The 17,128-nt window shown below is 46.0% G+C and overlaps 1 non-coding gene across 1 annotated transcript; it reads right to left on the reverse strand.

The window, feature by feature from the left end:
* Positions 1-2,714: 2,714 nt before the first annotated feature.
* Positions 2,715-2,776, reverse strand: LOC115939165 (U7 small nuclear RNA). Its single transcript, XR_004074071.1, has one exon. It is a non-coding gene; the product is annotated as a U7 small nuclear RNA (small nuclear RNA).
* Between the last annotated feature and the right edge of the window lie 14,352 nt (positions 2,777-17,128).

Genomic DNA, 17,128 nt, shown 5'->3' on the forward strand with positions numbered 1-17,128 from the left:
GGAGGAGGAAGGGAAAAATGGGCAGGGGGAATTGGAGGGAGAGATGAACCATGAGAGACTATGGACCTGAGAAACAAACAGGGTTTTAGAGGGGGGAGGGGAGGGGGGATTGGTTAGCCCGGTGATGGGTATTAAGGAGGGCACGTACTGCATGGAGCACTGGGTGTTATACAAAAACAATGGATCATGGATCACTACATCAAAAACTAATGATGTATTGTATGGTGACTAACATAACATAATAAAATTAAAAAAAAAGAAAATATTGACAACATGTCAATAGAAATGACATGGTAATAGAAATATACTGATGAAGAGAAATGGAGTATTATGTGAAGCTTGAGACTTTTTCCTCTTCCAGAATCTATCATTCAAATGCAGAGGTTCTTTTTATGTAAAATGGTCAGTGAAACAGATAGAATAGAAGATGTAGTTCATTGGTACATATGGGACTTAAATTATTTTCCTTTGAAATCTGATTTTAAGTGTGCATAATCTTGAAAGTGCTTTGATGTGTTTAAATTTAATTACAGAGAATAAATACTTAAAAAAAAATAAAAGAAGGGTTGTTCTTGTGTTAGAAAACTCAGGAGACTCCCAGTGCGAGGAGGGTAATGGCATATTAAGTCCTGTAGGGAGCCTTCTCTCTTCTAGGAAGCATCTGTACCCACCCCCCCAACCCTGCTTTTGGGTTAGTAATGTTAGTATCGTTTTGGATGCCTCTCTACCCTTCATAAATATTTCCCACTTGTCCTTCCAAAGCCTCTTGCCAGTTCCTCCACTTGTTTTTCCATTGTCACTGCTTGAGCTGAAGCTCATACCATTTATTAAGGACTGAGTTGTATCCCCTCCCCAATCCTTATGTTGAAGGCCTCACCCCCAAAGTGGCCCTATTTGGAGATAAGGCCTTTAAAAGAAGTGATAAAAGTAAAGGAGGGCCTAAAGGGTGGGGCCCGTGTCCGAAAGGACTGGTATTTTTAGAAGAAGATGAAGAGCCACCAGCAACCTCTCTCTCTGTCCTTGCACACACGGAGGAAAGCCCACGTGAGGACCCAACGAGAGGGGGCCTGTTCACAAGGCCGGCAAAGACCCCCCCCAGAGGAAACTAACCTTGCTGGCACCTTGATTTTGGACTTCAAGCCTCTAGAACCTGGAGAGAGTAAATTTCTGTTGCTGAAGCCTCCCAGTCCATGGTATCCTGTTAGGGTGGTCTGAGCAGATCAATACACCATTTTATATTGGGACTTTTTTTTTCCCCCTAGTAGTACAGAATCTATAATAGTAGCCTTGGATCCTGGTCTCCAGTCCATCTTATGGCATCATGTACATCTTACACTGAAATCCTTGCATGGCCCATCAGTGCTGCATGATAAAGTTTCAGTGCTTTAGCTGGACATTCAAGATCTCAGTAAACTATCTCCAAATCTCTTTTCCAGCATCTTTTCTCTCTGCTTCCCAGTCTGAACTCCATGTTCCAGCCTCTTCCCAGTCCCCAAAATACGCCCACTCCTTCCATGGCCCCATTGGAATTTCCTTCAGTTTCCATGCTGACCGTCCTTATCTATCCATCCTTTCGGCTCATCTCGAGCCTGCCTGCCTTCCTCCCCCTCCTGCCGTCTCCACAGTGGCCCAGAGGGTCTTGCGGGTTCCACATGGATCTCTATGAATGCTTGGGTTGTAAGTGTTTCATGTTCTCTGGGTAGATGCCTCGACTGTGCTGCCTTCGGCTCTATCCCCCATGCTCGACACCCACACCGTAGGCAGAATCAACCCTCATGAGTGGGTGAGTGATTAGCAATGCCAGCAGGCGGCAGCTTGTGGCTTCCACAGACAGAGCTGGGCCTTGGGTCGGACTATGTGTGGCATAGAGGAGTTAAAGCCCCAAGGTGAACTGAACTGCAACTGAAGCTGAGTGGCTTAGGTCTTGGGCAGGTGTCCCTTTGAGACTGGATTCCTCCCATCTAACGACATGTCTAATGGCTGGTGAAAGAAATGACGCATGTATTGGTAGGAATACCACCCCCTCCAACCTATATGTCCCGGTTTTCTTTTTTTTTTTTTAAAGATTTTATTTATTTATTTGACAGAGAGAGACACAGCGAGAGAGGGAACACAAGCAGGGGGAGTGGGAGAGGGAGAAGCAGGCTTTCCACTGAGCAGGGAGCCCGATGCGGGGCTCCATCCCAGGACCCTAAGATCATGACCTGAGCCGAAGGCAGATGCTTAATGACTGAGCCACCCAGGTGCCCCCCGGTTTTCTTCTGTTGTTGTCACTGCGAGGTAGAGTCAGTATTTGCAGAAATGTAACAGCTAGAGCCGATGAGCTAGGCCACTGGGGCCCAGGATCTCCGGTGGATGAGCGTCTTCCCCATAGGCTTAGTGTCAGACTATAAATAATAACTTCGAGGCCGACCCTGAAAATATAGACAGAAAGTGACTTTACCTTTGTGTGTATGTAAGTCTGTGTTTTTTGTATAGAGGCCCCTTCATTTAGAGAAGAAGCCTGTTCCAAATTCCCCCTCCTCAACTAGAAAGTTTGTCCTTCACGAGACTGACAGAGGTTATATATTAACACTGAACTGCAGGGAGCATGCTGGCTTTTGTAAAAGCATGTCTCATGCCAAACACTGTTAGAGGTAGAAAACAAATCAAGTGTGGGGTTTCCCAAATTATATTTAGCATATGGAATGAGAATAAAAAAAAAATTTTTTTTTAGGGGTCTTCCGTTAAGGACCAGAAAACCTGTTAGACCAATTCTAAAAGAGCTGTAACACTTGTGAATTAAAAAAAAAAAATTTTTTTTTTTTTAAATTCACAAGTGGTACTTTGATGTACTGCTAAGGTCCTTTTGGCGATGCCCGTGGGAATTCAGTATATGAGAAATCCACACCAGATGGAATGAGAAGCCATTTCATCTGTCATCAATCCTTCTGGACAGTTCGAGTGGAATGGACAGTTCCTGAAGGGTTGAAACCTTGGCGGCAAGCATGGAGTGTTGCTTGTATGTGTGTGTGGGGGGTCATCATGGTGACCCCCTTCCTTGAGCCGTTCTGTAGCAGTGATACCCAAGAAACCAGGGGGCTGGTAGGCTATTTAAGTATGTGTTTTCATGTTTGGTAGAGAAAGAACTAATATAAAAGCATTCTTCGTTGCTGCCCCTTTGGTTTAATTTCCAGAATGGCGCACATGCCATGCTTGAGGGAACCTCTGTGGCCGCTCACTCCCCTTCTGCAGCCTTCTGTCTTCTCTTGTGTGAATGGGGCTTACGTGCATCCGTGAGACCCTCCCACAGAGTTGATGGCCAGGCCTTGGAATCCTCCTGATTCACAGCTCCTCGGCTTTCACCAGCTCACAGAAGCCTCCCGTGCAGGGCTTGTTAACCTCCCTCAGGATGAGGATTGTCATTCACCAGGGAGAAAAGGGTATCTTGTAGCTGCAGACTGCCCTGAACCCACGTCAAGCCTCAGGGAGGAATGTGTAATCTCAGAAAACGGAATCAAAGTCCTCAACACTCGGAACCTGGGGAAATTGCAGAGAAGCCAGCTGTCTGCTTTCTTGGGTGTGTGAGAATCCAGGGAGGGTCAGGCAGGCACAACCAGGGGGCCGGGGCCGGTCGCTCGTGGTATCCCCACATTTCCTCCATTGTGGGAAGGCCCCGTGTGGAAAAGGGAAGAAAAGCCTGTCAGCGTAACGTGGCCCTCTGATGACCTGTCAGTTCTGGATTTGAGGAAGGGGAGATTCTGAAAACCTGCATCTACCCAGACAGTCACCTCTGTCTAGACCAGGATTTCTTACCCGCGGTACTGGTGACATTTGGGGTCTGATGGTTCTCTGTCGCAGGGGGCCATCCTGTGTCAGCAGCATGCCTGGCCTCCATCCAGTAGATGCATAGCACCTCGCCAGTGGTGACCACCAGAAAGGTCTCCTGACCTCATCCAAGGTCCCTAGGGGACACAGTTGCTCTGGTTATGAGCCCCTGGCCCAGGCTTAGCAGGGACATTAGTAAAATCTGTTTTTTTTGTTGTTGTTGTTTTGTTTTCTTTTTTACTTTATGCCCTCTCTAGCTAATGATCTCCGTGGAGTTAAAACTAATAGTGGCTTCTCCTGGTCCCCGGGATAGCAGAACATGCAGTGATCTGCCTTGAGAGAACGGTTTTCCTGTGTTTTACCTCCTAAGTTCTTCATGCTGCCTGGATGCTGGGCACCCCAGCAAATAAGCTTGCCACTAGGGCGCAGAAACCAAAAACAACGCACTCCCTGATTGCCAGGGAGGGGGCATGTTGTCTTTCCCCTCGCTCTCCTGGATCCATGCAATAATTAGCCAAAGTAAAATGAATATTAGCTCATGCTTAATTGCCTTTACAGCGTGCTCACCGGCACTGACCCAGTAGTGCTAAACCAATTATTTTTTGAACTTTATGGCTTTAAATAATCCTTTGCTCTAAAATTCCCTGTACCCCTCAGCTACTTAACCACAGGCCCCTCTGCCCTAAATCCTTTTCTTATACTTTGTAGCTTTTTAAGCAAGGCCCCTCTTTAAGAAGACATAATCCCTTCTCTGTAGAAAACATGAAAGACCTTGAACAAATCAAGATTTCTCCATGGAGAATTCAGCTAATCCTGTGCTTAGCTCCTAACAAGGAAATCCATCTCTCCACCAAGCACGCCATTACCCGGACTAATGCCTGACTTGAATAACAAGCAAATTATTGTGCTTTTAATTGTACCCTGCTCGGTCACAAAGCACATCTGAGAGAGGAATGTGCCGAGCTTCTGCAGGAGAAACAGGTCATGCTTCTAATCCTCCTTTTCTGTCGCCTTCCCCTCCCCCATTCCAATCCTTTCTCTCTCCAGCAGCGGTGGGGGCGGGGGGAAGACAGCTAAATTATATTTAAAATGCAAGAGTCTAAAAGACGAAAAAAGGTGGTAAATACTGATTTGGGAGAGGATGAATTATCCAGAGTCTCTGCAGTGTGGCTCATTTGAAGACAATCAATTGGTGTTATCATAACCCGATTACCGAGGGCACTCTTTGTTACCCTAAACCGGGCTTCCTCAGCCCTATTGACGTTTCGGGTTGGATAATTCTGGTGGGCGGCTGCCGTGTGCATTGTAGGATTTTTAGCAGCCTCTGGGTTCTGACAATCCGAGATGTCCTGAGCCATTACCAAATATCTCCTGGGGGCAAAATTGCCCCGGGTTGAGAACCACCAACCCGAAGCTTTCCATACTGGGATTTATTTGTGCTCTCCCGCCTCTCCTTCCAGGACACAAACCTCAAGAAGGTCATGGTTCCCAGGGTAAAATGGGGGAACAACTTCGATATTTATATAGGGTAGAAAGAGTGGGCAGGAAGAAGGAACAGGCTCATGTGTTGCCAGGGGTCAGACAGTGGGAACAGCCCTTCACACCAAGATCAGAAAAAGTCTGATTGTTGTTCTGGCTTCCATTCTGCCGTGGCGGTACCCCTGGGGAGCAAGCTTTGAATGCCTTCAGCTTGTTCAGTTTGGAGCTGGGCTTGCTGTGGGGGAGATAGATGAGGGGTGATGGAGAAGGGGCAGAGAGGAAAGAACCTGTCGTCCGAAGGTGCTGATGCTCTCTGCCCTTGGTACTTGGGACACAAGAGAAGGACCCAGATTCAGGGGTACCCATTGTGGAAGTGGTGACAATCCCCTTTTGGACTTGGAAATCCAGACCAAAGAGAACTACCTGGAAGAGAAACATAATGCAAGCATTGAGTTGCATTTTCATTACAGCCACTGAGGCAAAAATTTCCTCGCTCTGGAGATGCAAAGAGTCCTTCCTATTTTTAGTAAACTCCAAAGCAGCATTATCGCTTGTCCCTACCGGCCAGAAGCAAAAGCTGGGAAAGGATTGCCCTGCAGTGAGCCCCAGTCTCCAGTAGATGGCGGTGTACATCTTCCTCAGAAGCCCGGCCGGGCGGTCGCTCGCCAACACTCCTTGGCCTGAGCAAGAAAAGTGCCACGGTCTTTGGGAGTCAATCTTCTCTCATTGTTGGCACAAACAGCCCCAAACAATTGTACTGACCACACAGCTCCAAGCCACATTCCAGGGCGCTGCCGTCTGCTCGGGAGTGAATGCTGGGAAAATGAACCAAGCTGCTAATTTGCTTGATTGGGGGCGGGGGGAATAAGATCTTCAGTAACAATGGGTGTAATTTATTTTTCCAATAAGAATAGGGGCAATGCCATTTCATACCCCCATTCCCGACTGCTACCGTAAATGAAAGCAATCACCTAATTAGTCCTGAATTACTAACTGGCCGGGTAAAGGATCTGCTAAAAATCAAGCTTGAAGTGAGGAATCTGGAAAAAGATGTGATTTCCTTGAGAGGATGGGGGGAGGGTAGGGGGCTGGGGGTTGAAGGCCTAAAGTCCACTGTGGGGCCCCAGGGCCCTGCAGTCTGGGGATTGTGCTGGGCTCTGACCCTGGGAGAAACAAGGCTCAGTGATTTCTCCAGGCCATTCATTTTGTGCAGGGGAATGACTTCCTAAACCGTGGAAAAAGAATCCGTTGGAGAAGACGTATCTGTGCATTCCTTTTAAAATGTTACAGATGTAGATGAATTGGCTTGGGAAAGAGAACACAGCCCCGTGGGGCCTGGCCACCCCATTGATGGGGCTGGACAGGCGGACCCCACAGGGAGGTTCTCGAATGCCCTATTCCCTGACACACAATGAGGGAAATGACAGGGAAATCTGAAACCAGGTTTGGAGTTAAGAAATACCCCCAAAGGAAGAACATTACCACCTACAGGCCTACTTTCAGATTTTGGGTTTAACGTGTGTCTTCATTAAGCGCCTGTTCCCCAACCCAAACCACTGTATGAGGCACTCCCTGCGGGAAAAGCAAAATAGGAGAGTAGGTAAGTGCCGAAATCTTGGACTTGAAGGCTCCACGAATGGAAGTTACTAATTTACTTGTTCGGAGATGACTTCTTGTTTTTTCGTTAGATATGGCTTTAATTGAAATACTTGACTAATGCGATTTATCACAACTGTAAACTGTCAGTTTCCACAGCTGTTGCTTTTTTAGAGCAATCTGGCAAATGTGTGTGGGTAAAAACACAGACTTGGAAGGTTGAGGAAGAGCCGGCTGAGGCTTGCTTTCTCCCCCAATTTAGCTGGCCCACAGGCCCCTCACCCCCTTCGAAAACATATGCTCCTCTTCCTTAGAGACACCCACTTTGATTCTCGAGTGCATCTGTTGTTCTTGGCTGCTAAACAGCCATTCTCTCTCTCCTGGGAGAGGCACCTCATTCTCTTTTGGGGGAGCTACCCATATCTCAGTTAACGGGGCTTAAAGGAAGTTGACCCCACTCTCCTCTGCTGCTGTGGGGTGGGCATGCAACCCAGCTGTGGCCAGAAGGCTTCTGTTTCACCTCTCTTGGCCACAGTGGTCGGCTCTTAGGGGTATCAGAATTAAGCAAAACCGGAGCCCTATTAAGTCGTGAACTTCAGATAAACAATTACAATTTTTTTTTTTTTTAGTGTAAGTACGTCTCACATATTGTGTGGAACATAGGCTGAAAAAGAAAAAATGTTAATCTGAATTTCAACTTCAAGGAGGCATCCTGTGTTTTATCTGGCCAACCCTGTTGGTTCTAAGGAGAATGTTTGACCAAAGCAGGATGGAGAAGAATCAGCCTGGGACTGTTACTGGAGTGTTGCAGAAAAAATTAAGCAAAACAAAACTGTTGGTGGTTAGTAGGCTGGTAGAGTATAGGCTGGCAGGGGCCGGTGGCCGTCTTTGCTGCCGTGTGGGGACAGCTGTATGAATGGACGCCAACACCACGGAGCACACCTGTTTCATTGCAACGGGTGGATCCAGCTGTTCCCGAAGCTGGCCCTGTGTTTGGTGGAAGTCAGGGTGCTGATGGCCAGGCCGGATTGTGATTTTCTACCCCTTGAGCCAGGAGGTAGAGACAGCAGTGCTGGCAGGAGCCCACGGGGCATGGCTTCTATTCAGTTGTGGGAGTGGTAAATGGATATTGCACAGCAAGAATAACTGATGTCTCCTGCACACTCACACGGTTTCCTAATTGTTTTGTTGCATATGAGCTCTTTGTCCTCCTGCGTTAGCTCTTCAAGACATCATGGCTGGGTACAGGGCCTGATACAGTTGGATTTAGAATCGGGAACTTGAATTTCAAATTTGCCTCTGCTTGGTTTTGAGTGGTTTTAGGGTCATTGCAACTCTACAAATCTGAGTTTCTTGCTCTGAAAACTAAAGACAGAGCTTACCTTCATTCATTCAGGCTGCTATATCAGAATACCAGAGACTAGGAGGCTTATAAACAACAGCGATTTATTTCTCACCATTCTGGAGGCTAGAAGTCCAAGATCAAGTTGCCAGCAGATGGGGTGTCTGGTGAGGTCCCGCTTCCTGGTTCATGGGTGGCCTTTTTGCTGTGTTCTCCCAGGCTGAAGGGCATGTGAAGGAAGGGCCACTAATAGCATTCACAAATGCTCCAGCCTCATGTCCTCATGGCACTTCTCAGAGGTCCCACCTCCAAATCCCATCACCTTGCGAGTTCGGATTCCATATAGGAACTGAGGAGTGGGTGCTGGGGGACACAAACATCCAGTCTACAGCAGAAGTAATTTTCCCATAGACTGGGGCGAGGGTTCCATGAGCTCAAGTACACAAGCACCTGTCATGGGGCCTGGTGAGGAGTAGGTGCCCTGGAGTGGGCTCCCCTCTTCTCTTTCCCTTTCTAAGAGCGAGAACATTCTTCTCTCCTACGTAACTTACAAAGAACGATAATCAAGGCCTGCAGACAAGCATTGTCAGCACTGTAGCTGTTCCCATTATCCCCGCACATCAGGTGATTGTATACACTTGGTGGTTTGCAGGCATTTTCCACTTCTCACTTCCTGTTGGGGCACAAAGTCTCCCCTCCCTTTATTTTGGTTTTCGGTTTATTGTACTTTCAGGACAAGGGCTTTGCTTTGTGTTAGATATAAAAGTTAAGTGGGGCGCCTGGGTGGCTCAGTTGATTGAGCATCTGAAATCAACCTGAGTTGATTTCAGCTCAGGTCATGATCTCAGGGTCATGAGATTGAGCCCTGTGTCAGGTTCCATGCTTAGAATGGAGTCTGCTTGAGATTCTACCGCTCCCCCCAGCCTCGCTTCTGTGCATGCACAGGTGCTGTCTCCCTAAAATAAAAATCTTTTAAAAAGGTGAAGCATTTGAAACTTGGTTGCTATCTTCCCTTTACCTCAGTGGCATTTACCCGATTTTAATTATTTAGATCTTTTTTTTTTTTTAAAGATTTTATTTATTTATTTTTTAGAGAGCGAGCGAGAGAGAAACAGCATGAGAGGGGAGAGGGTCAGAGGGAGAAGCGGGCTCCCCGCTGAGCCGGGAGCCCGATGTGGGACTCGATCCCAGGACCCTGGGATCATGACCTGAGCCGAAGGCAGACGCTTAACCATCTGAGCCACCCAGGCGCCCTAATTATTTAGATCTTTAAGGTTAACTGTCTTCTGTTAGGGTTGGTCTATTTAACTGAAATGAAAAGAGTAAGGGTCGCTGGACGTTTTGATAATGACAACACTGTAGTCGACTTGGAATTTTCTGGAACTTAAAGGTGTAGCTTTGGGACATCTCAGGGAAGAGGATAGATTTGGAATTTGCTTTTAGAGTTGGAGGAATCCTTGAGATCACCTTTTTTCATTTTACAGGCTGTCTGATGGGTAAACTGAGGAGATTCCAGAAACTCCCAGGGTTGGGGGAGGGATCTTGCCCCAGTGAGCTGGCAACTGGACTGGAATCCAGGCATCCTGACTCACAGGTCCTGACTGCCAGAGAGGCGTGGTCAGCCTGCCGGCGCACACATCCTTGGGAGGATGCTTGCAAGAGGTTTCTGTTGGTTAGGTTGCTTTGTTTTGAAACTCAGGTCTGTTAAATCCAGATGGGGATGTGTCTCCAGTGAGGAGGAAGGTCTTGGAAGGGGCCGAAGGTCCTTTGGGGGTCTCCAGGAAGATGCAGCAGGAGTGTGGAGATGGAAGAGATGAACTTGGGACAGATGATCACAAGGGATATTTGTCTCCTCCTGGCTGTGAAATAACAGAGCTACAGATCCTCGTGGAATTATGAGCTAAGACACGGTCACATTTTAGATGGCTTCAGATGGCATTGTTATATCCCACAGTCTATTTGGTAGTCCCTTCTCTCCCGTGCCACCCCTCCTCCCCATTGTTTTATCTTGATAGAAGGATTCATCGGTCGAAGAGATCTCCTTTCCCTCCCTCGCCTCCCTACCTCTTCCTTTGTTTGGCTCAGAACGGGAAGGGGAGAACCAGCACTCTCCAGTGAAAGCACACCGGCCCCTCAAGGTCAGTGCTAAATCTCATTTTTAGCTGTGGGTTTGGACAAGTTTCTTAACCTGAGCCTCAGTTTTCTCATCTGTAAGATGGACAGAATCCTGTCTTGTAAATGAGATGAAGTCCATAAATTCAGGAGGTTAAATGTATTTTCTGGTATATGATAGTTGGTCAGTAAATAGTAATTTCATTGTCTTCATGGTCTCAGGAAGGCTAGAGAGAGGGGGTAGCGTGAGAATTGCTAATGTGGAAGGATGTGTAGACGCAAACGATAGTGTCGGCTGCCGTTAGAACAATTGCTACATGTTAGAGACACTCGCCTGAAAGCCTTAGGTTTAATTTATTGAATCCTCACAGCAGCCCTCCGAAGTAGGCATTATCTTCTTTTTTGCAGGTGGGAATACCAAGGCGCAGGAAGGTTAAGCGATTTGCCCAGAGCCACGCAGCTTGTGGTGCAGAAGTCGTATTCAAACCTTAGAGGCTCTTGCCCCCGGGAGAGCAGATGAGGGGTCAGAAAGCAAGGAAAGCAGGGTCGCCGGGAAGAAGGGTGTGTGTCTGGTCTTTGGACGGAGTTTTTACTTCAGTCTGCTTTGAATCTGTTAAGCGAGGTGGGGTCAGCTACAGGTGCTGCTTTTAGAGGCAAGAGGAGGACCCCCTCCAGCCACCCCTTGAAACACAGACTTGTAGCCTCGTTTTGAAGCTTTTGAGATCAATCTCTCCTTACTGTTTTCCCAAAGCCTTCCTTCTATGCATTTAGTGCTTAAATGGCAAGACCCCTCTCCTTCCAGCCAGTTGGAGAACGTATTTCTTTAAATCCTCACTTGGGGTCAGTGGAAGGCCAGTATCACAAATTCAGTGGAAGGGAGGAGCTTCCTCAGGCCAGCTTACACCGTGATACCGGTAAACAAAGGACAGACCTTCTTCCTTGTGTAACCGAAGGATCCTTCGCTAGCCTCAGATGTAGGTCAGATTGTGCTCAGCATTCCAGCCTCGTTGGTGAGGTCGCTTCATCTTGCCCCAAATCGGTTGGAGTTGAGTTTGCCTGTAGGCATGGGTCTAGGAGTTGACTTGGTCCAGTTGGGTGGGTCCTGACCCCATACCCTAGGTAGAGAGAGTGAAGTGCAGGGATCTCTTGGGGCCCCCAGCAGTCCCAGGATCTTTGTGCCTGATGTTCTTTTCCTTCTATGAAATGTTACTCTTGTCCAACCTGGACAGCTCTGTCTTGTCCGTGATGCCTATACAGTCCAGGTTCTGGGTCAGGCCTCAGGGACCTCAGGGTTGCAGCTTTCTTTGGCTGATACTTAACCATGGGGGCAGAGTTTAGAGAACCATTGTGCCAGAACCAGCCCTTTCCTCAAATCTTCTGGCCCTGGAGTGCAGCTTGGGTCTGATCCTGGCTTTACTGTCTTCATGGTGAGCCTCTTTGAGGACTTCTATGCTCTTTCCAGCTGGATACCTGGAGTTTTCAGTCAAATTACATGTCAGAAGCAAACAAGTCAGGGCATTCATTCTTTCCGCTAAGAAAACCCTTTGGTCCCTACGGTAGACACCAGTGTTGCTCACATGTGAGAATATAATCAACAGGAAGGATTCTCCTCCTTTGACATATTGATGTCAGGCTTGGTCTTGTGACTTGCTTTGGTCAATGAAATGTGTGTGAATGTGCGACGTCCACCACTTTTAAGAGCCTGTGTGAAGTTCTGCATGCTTGCTTTTCCTTTGCCTTCTTGATGATGGAAGCTCATGTCAGACTGTGTTTCTGTCAGGCTGGGCCTGAATGAGAACAAACAGAGCCATCTTGCTGACCCAAGATGTCAATGTCACATGGAACAAAAATAACCTTTGGGGTTTTTTTTAAACCACGGGGAAATTCTGGTTACTTGTTATTGCAGCCTAGCTTTGCCGGTTCTGACTGTAGTTGTATGGAGCGCTAGTCTCCCAGTTCTTACCGTATCCTAATGCATAATGCATACTTATTTCGTACGTTTGTAGTATTAGAAGGGCTAGTCAAGCATTCAGAAAAAAGGCTTATCTGAAGGCAACTCTGGGTCTACCTAGAAGCTACTGTTCTTAAACGATTTAGATATACTTTACCAGCCTCCCACTCCTTGTGACCATGTGAGAAACGATGTAATGTAAGGACTTGAGTAGACGATAGCTGGGCTAAATCTTCAAGTTGACCGAGGGCCTTAATAGGCTTACTGCAACGATAGTCTTTTATTAAGATCAATGTATTCATCAAACGACTCCTGAAAGGTAATTATCACTGTGTTGTATGGACTTATTCCTACTGCCTTTTCCTGGAAGTAGAGCACTGTCCCCTTTGTGAACTAATTGAATCTGTTCAGCAATAAAGAACTTTAGATCTCATTTTATGCTCCTACCCATTTTATAGAAAAGATTCGGAGCTGGGGATTGGCCAACTCCGGTCTGTGGGCCAAATCTGGCTCACCGCCTGTTTTTTTTTCAAATTGTGCTTATTCAGACTCAGCCACACCATTCACGCCATATTGTCAATGACTGCTTTTGTGCTCTGATGGCAAAATTGAGTATTGGTAACAGGCTGCGTGGTCCACAAAGCCCCAACTATTATTATCTGGTCCGTTATGAAAATGTTTGACTCCTGTTGGAGAGCAAAGAGGGATAAATAACTTGCCTAAGGTCACGGAAAAGCTTCTAAGTGGCAATGCATTGTGTTCTAATCTTCCATTTGTGGGGAGTGGTTTGTTCATTTTGTCCACCATCACCTGCCTTATTTCAAGTATCCTAAAGGAGAGGGAGGCAGCTTCCCCCACCAGATCCCAGTGGAGAAGCAGACTTTCAGTAAAGCTTCCCCATAAAAATACAAGTGAGCTGCAGTATTGTCAAGGCATGGGCAAGCTGAAACTCCAGGGAATGTGGGGGAAATGTAAATAAAGAACATATATCACATCCCCAAGGTATCTTAGCTGCAAGTGATAACCGTTGAGTCTACAACACAGGTTGACATGGTTTTGTGTTTTTTTTTTGAATTGTAGGGTTTTAGTTTTCTTTTACTCTGGGGTGCAATTAGCCCAATGTCATGAAAAAAAAAAAAATCCAACTCTTCTGTAGAACTCACCCAAACCCCATTTCTCAAGAAGCTCAAGGTCATCGCAAAATTAGAGGTTTTAAGCTTTCCGAATACCTACAATGAAACCTCATGTATTTACACTTGAAGGCTAAGACATCAAACCTCCAAAAGTACCCTGGGTTTTGAAAGTGACATGCGTGTCCCTGATCTGCTGGAATTTCTTTCCAGAAGCATATTGGGGGACTTAATTCTGGTATATTTTCTAGGTTCTTGCACAGCCAGAGATTGCTTTATTTCATTGCATAAATAACAAAGATCTTCTGTACATTCCTTTATTTCCCCCCTCTGAGCAACTGGAATTGCGGCAGATCCGAGCTTTGTGCTCATCTATTTGAAATAAATGTGTACCGAAGATGTGGGAATAATAAGGACTAACTTTTATGGACCGCTCTCATTAAAACTCACCTTCAAAAAAACACTCCCGCTCCTTATAATCAAATGACACCTCATAACCACCTAACCATTTTTAATATTCTCCAGACTCCACTGAACGAGGCTGAAGCTCAGACAGTGTCTAGCTAGTCAGGAGAAAGTGTCTACCATCCTATTTAAAAGCAGTTATTGGGATAGGTTTTTTACAGGCAGTGGGCTAGGACAATTCAGAAACAATTGCTTACGTGATAGTTGGAGGATTTGTCCCTGTCAAACAGTTAATATTGCTTTAATACATGAAGTAGGCTGTATAAGACGGCAATAATGAAAAATGTCAGGAAACACAATATCAATTGTTATTCAACATCCACATTAAAGATTACTTTTTTGTCAGTAGCTTTCAGAAAATGTATTTTCCATCAGATCTGATTGCGTTCGTCTTTGAAGTGCTCCATCCTCCCGGTAGATTTAATGTGACATCTAGGCACTTTTTAGTCCCCGGGCCTCTGAGGCGATTCAGAGAGGCACAACAAGCCATCACAGGTTTATCCTCAAAGGCCGACACTGTCTGTCTGATTTATTGTAACTTTAAGAATCATCTCCAGCAAAGCATGAGCCTTGCTACCCATCCACAGCGTCAGACTTTTATCAATTCATTTGTATGCAGCCGGGTACCTCTTGGAACCAAGAGCCCTATAGCCACTCATGGAAAATGCATTACCTGCGACTAATCCTTTTTATCTTTAAAGTCTGTATTTTTTATGTATAAGTCATTTTGGGTTATCATAAAATATACATAATTCTCCCTCCCCTCCCCCCTCCCCCCCAAAAAGACAAAATGGGAAGGGAATATATAATAAGTTATAAGCGTGTGGTGATCTTATCAGCAATGATTCTAAATAAACAGCTCTCTTTATGTAAACACCAAGGGATATAAAGCTGTGATTACTTTCAATGGGAAATAGGAATGCTTCCATTTTTTTTTTTCCCCCTTTTAGGTTTCAAAGTGAAACAGTGAGATTCATCATTGAAAACACGCTTGTGCGTGCTGCTGTCTTCCAGTGTGTTTGTTGGGGGTGGAGGTGTTGGAGTGAATGGGGGCGGAGGCTAATGGCTGTGTGTTCCATTTCACGGGTTTCCCAAATTGCTTTACTCCACAAACATTTTCTAAGCCATTTGTGAATGGCCTTAATTAAGAGGACTGGAAATGTGTCTCTTGGAAAGATCAAAGTAAATCTCCTTCACTAGCCCCAACCTAGTGTGAGGTTCCAGTGTCGGAACTTCAGTGGGTAGTGAGGCCCCTGGTCCCTAGTGTTACACCTGCTATTTGCTGTCTTGCGGCGTTCTGTCGTTGTTTCGGATAATTGAACTCTGCTCCGGTCTGAATCTTCACAAGCATAGGAAACTTTATTCTACTTTAAACAAAATACAAGTGCCCAGAGTTCACGGTCTGGACTAGGTCGACAAACTGTGGCCCGTGGGTCAGATCCTGCTGTGGCCTGTTTTTGTCAATAAAGATTTATTGGAACCACAGCCACGTTCATTTGTTGAGGAATTCACTGTGGCTGCTTTCACACTGCACTGGCAGAGTTAATGGTTCTGACAGACTGTATGGCCCGTAAAGCCCCAAATAGTAACTATTACGACATTGAGTGAAAAATTTGTTGATCCTTGCCTTGGACCCATACCTGCAATTTTAAATTAACTTAGTAGGGCGCCTGGGTGGCTCAGTTGGTTAAGCGACCGCCTTCGGCTCAGGTCATGATCCTGGAGTCCTGGGATCGAGTCCCGCATCGGGCTTCCTGCTCAGCGGGGAGTCTGCTTCTCCCTCTGATCCTCCCCCATCTCATGCTCTCTCTCTCTGTCTCATTCTCTCTCTCAAATAAATAAATAAAATCTTTAAAAAAAAATAAATAAATTAACTTAGTAAATAAGTTAGTTAAGTCAATCTAAGATTTATGTGGCCTGCGAGGGAAAAGTCCTTTTTTGGGTATAAACAATCTTGAAGGATATACTACAAACTCGTGACAAAAACTGGTGCATGGGGAGTGAGACTATGGATGAAAGTTGAAAGGGGTGTTTTATCCTTTTATACTTAAAATTTTTATGAAACACTATTTTCAGAATCTGCCTGATCTTGCGGGGGTGTAATCTCTCTCTGGGCTATACCCTGTTTCAATCTTCTACAAAGGGACCATAGATTCCAGGACATTAAAAGATTGTACCCAGTCACAGGGTATTTACTATCTTTTTATTTTTCATAAATTCAGTGTCTGGGCATATTCAGATATTACATGCATTGCCTTCAGTCCTCAGCCAAAGGTGGCTTGTTTGTTTGTTTGTTTTTTATTAGAGAGCGGAGGGGGGAGGCAGAGAGACAGAGAGAAACTCAAGCAGACTCGGTGCTGAGCTTGATTTGGGGTTCGATCTCAAGACCCTGAGATCATGACCTGAGCTGAAACCAAGAGTCAGACGCTCAACCGACTGAGCCACCCAGGCGCCCCAGTGGGGTTTCTTTGTGTTAAACAGTTGTGGGCCCCCAAGCTGACAGGATTTAAAGAACAGAGAGGCAGACCAAGGGATGTGCGCCCACAAGCCACAGCCAAGCTCTGTGGGGTTTTCAGGGAAATTGTTAAAAATGGGTAGGTGGTCTGTGGGACAGGAATTGTAGGCACACCTCTCTCCACTTTCAGGACTCTGGCGGACCCACTGCGTTTTTTCCCTCAAATAGAAACAGAAAACAAGGGTGCATGATTTTTAGATGAGGAATTTTTTAACTGGAAGATTTGCGGTTACTACATGCTTCCCTCCATAATTTCCACATGCAGCTTATCTTTTGGGAAAGGATCTCCAGAATCCTGTTGAACTTGCTTAAAAACAATGGGCTGAGTCTATTAGTGTCTGTTTTCCACAAGAAAGACAAAAAAAAAAATCACTTCGAAGTAATGTCAGAAGATGTTAAGATTTTATGAGGGTTTTCCATAACCCTCCCATGCATCCCTTTGGCAATGAAAAAAAAATCAGATTTATTCTCATAGTTGTTGCTGACATATGAGCAATTGTAAACTCCTGTTTACGTACAACGTCTGAGTTCCTCCGTGTGATGTAGCAGCTCACCTTTTGGCCCTCATCTTTGCTGTTCCTCTCTCCCTAGTGGCACCATGCTCTCTGATATTTCTTAACCTTGGCCTTTCTGTCCAGGGAAGGCGCCCCCGCCCTGCCCCCAGGCCTTGTTTATCTGGAAACTCCAGCTCATCTTTCATGACCCATCCTTACCCCCAGCCTCACTGCAGT

Source organism: Leptonychotes weddellii, chromosome 14 (genome assembly GCF_054177405.1).
Source record: "Leptonychotes weddellii isolate Sample4059 chromosome 14, ASM5417740v2, whole genome shotgun sequence".
In the NCBI taxonomy this organism is placed as follows: domain Eukaryota; kingdom Metazoa; phylum Chordata; class Mammalia; order Carnivora; family Phocidae; genus Leptonychotes; species Leptonychotes weddellii.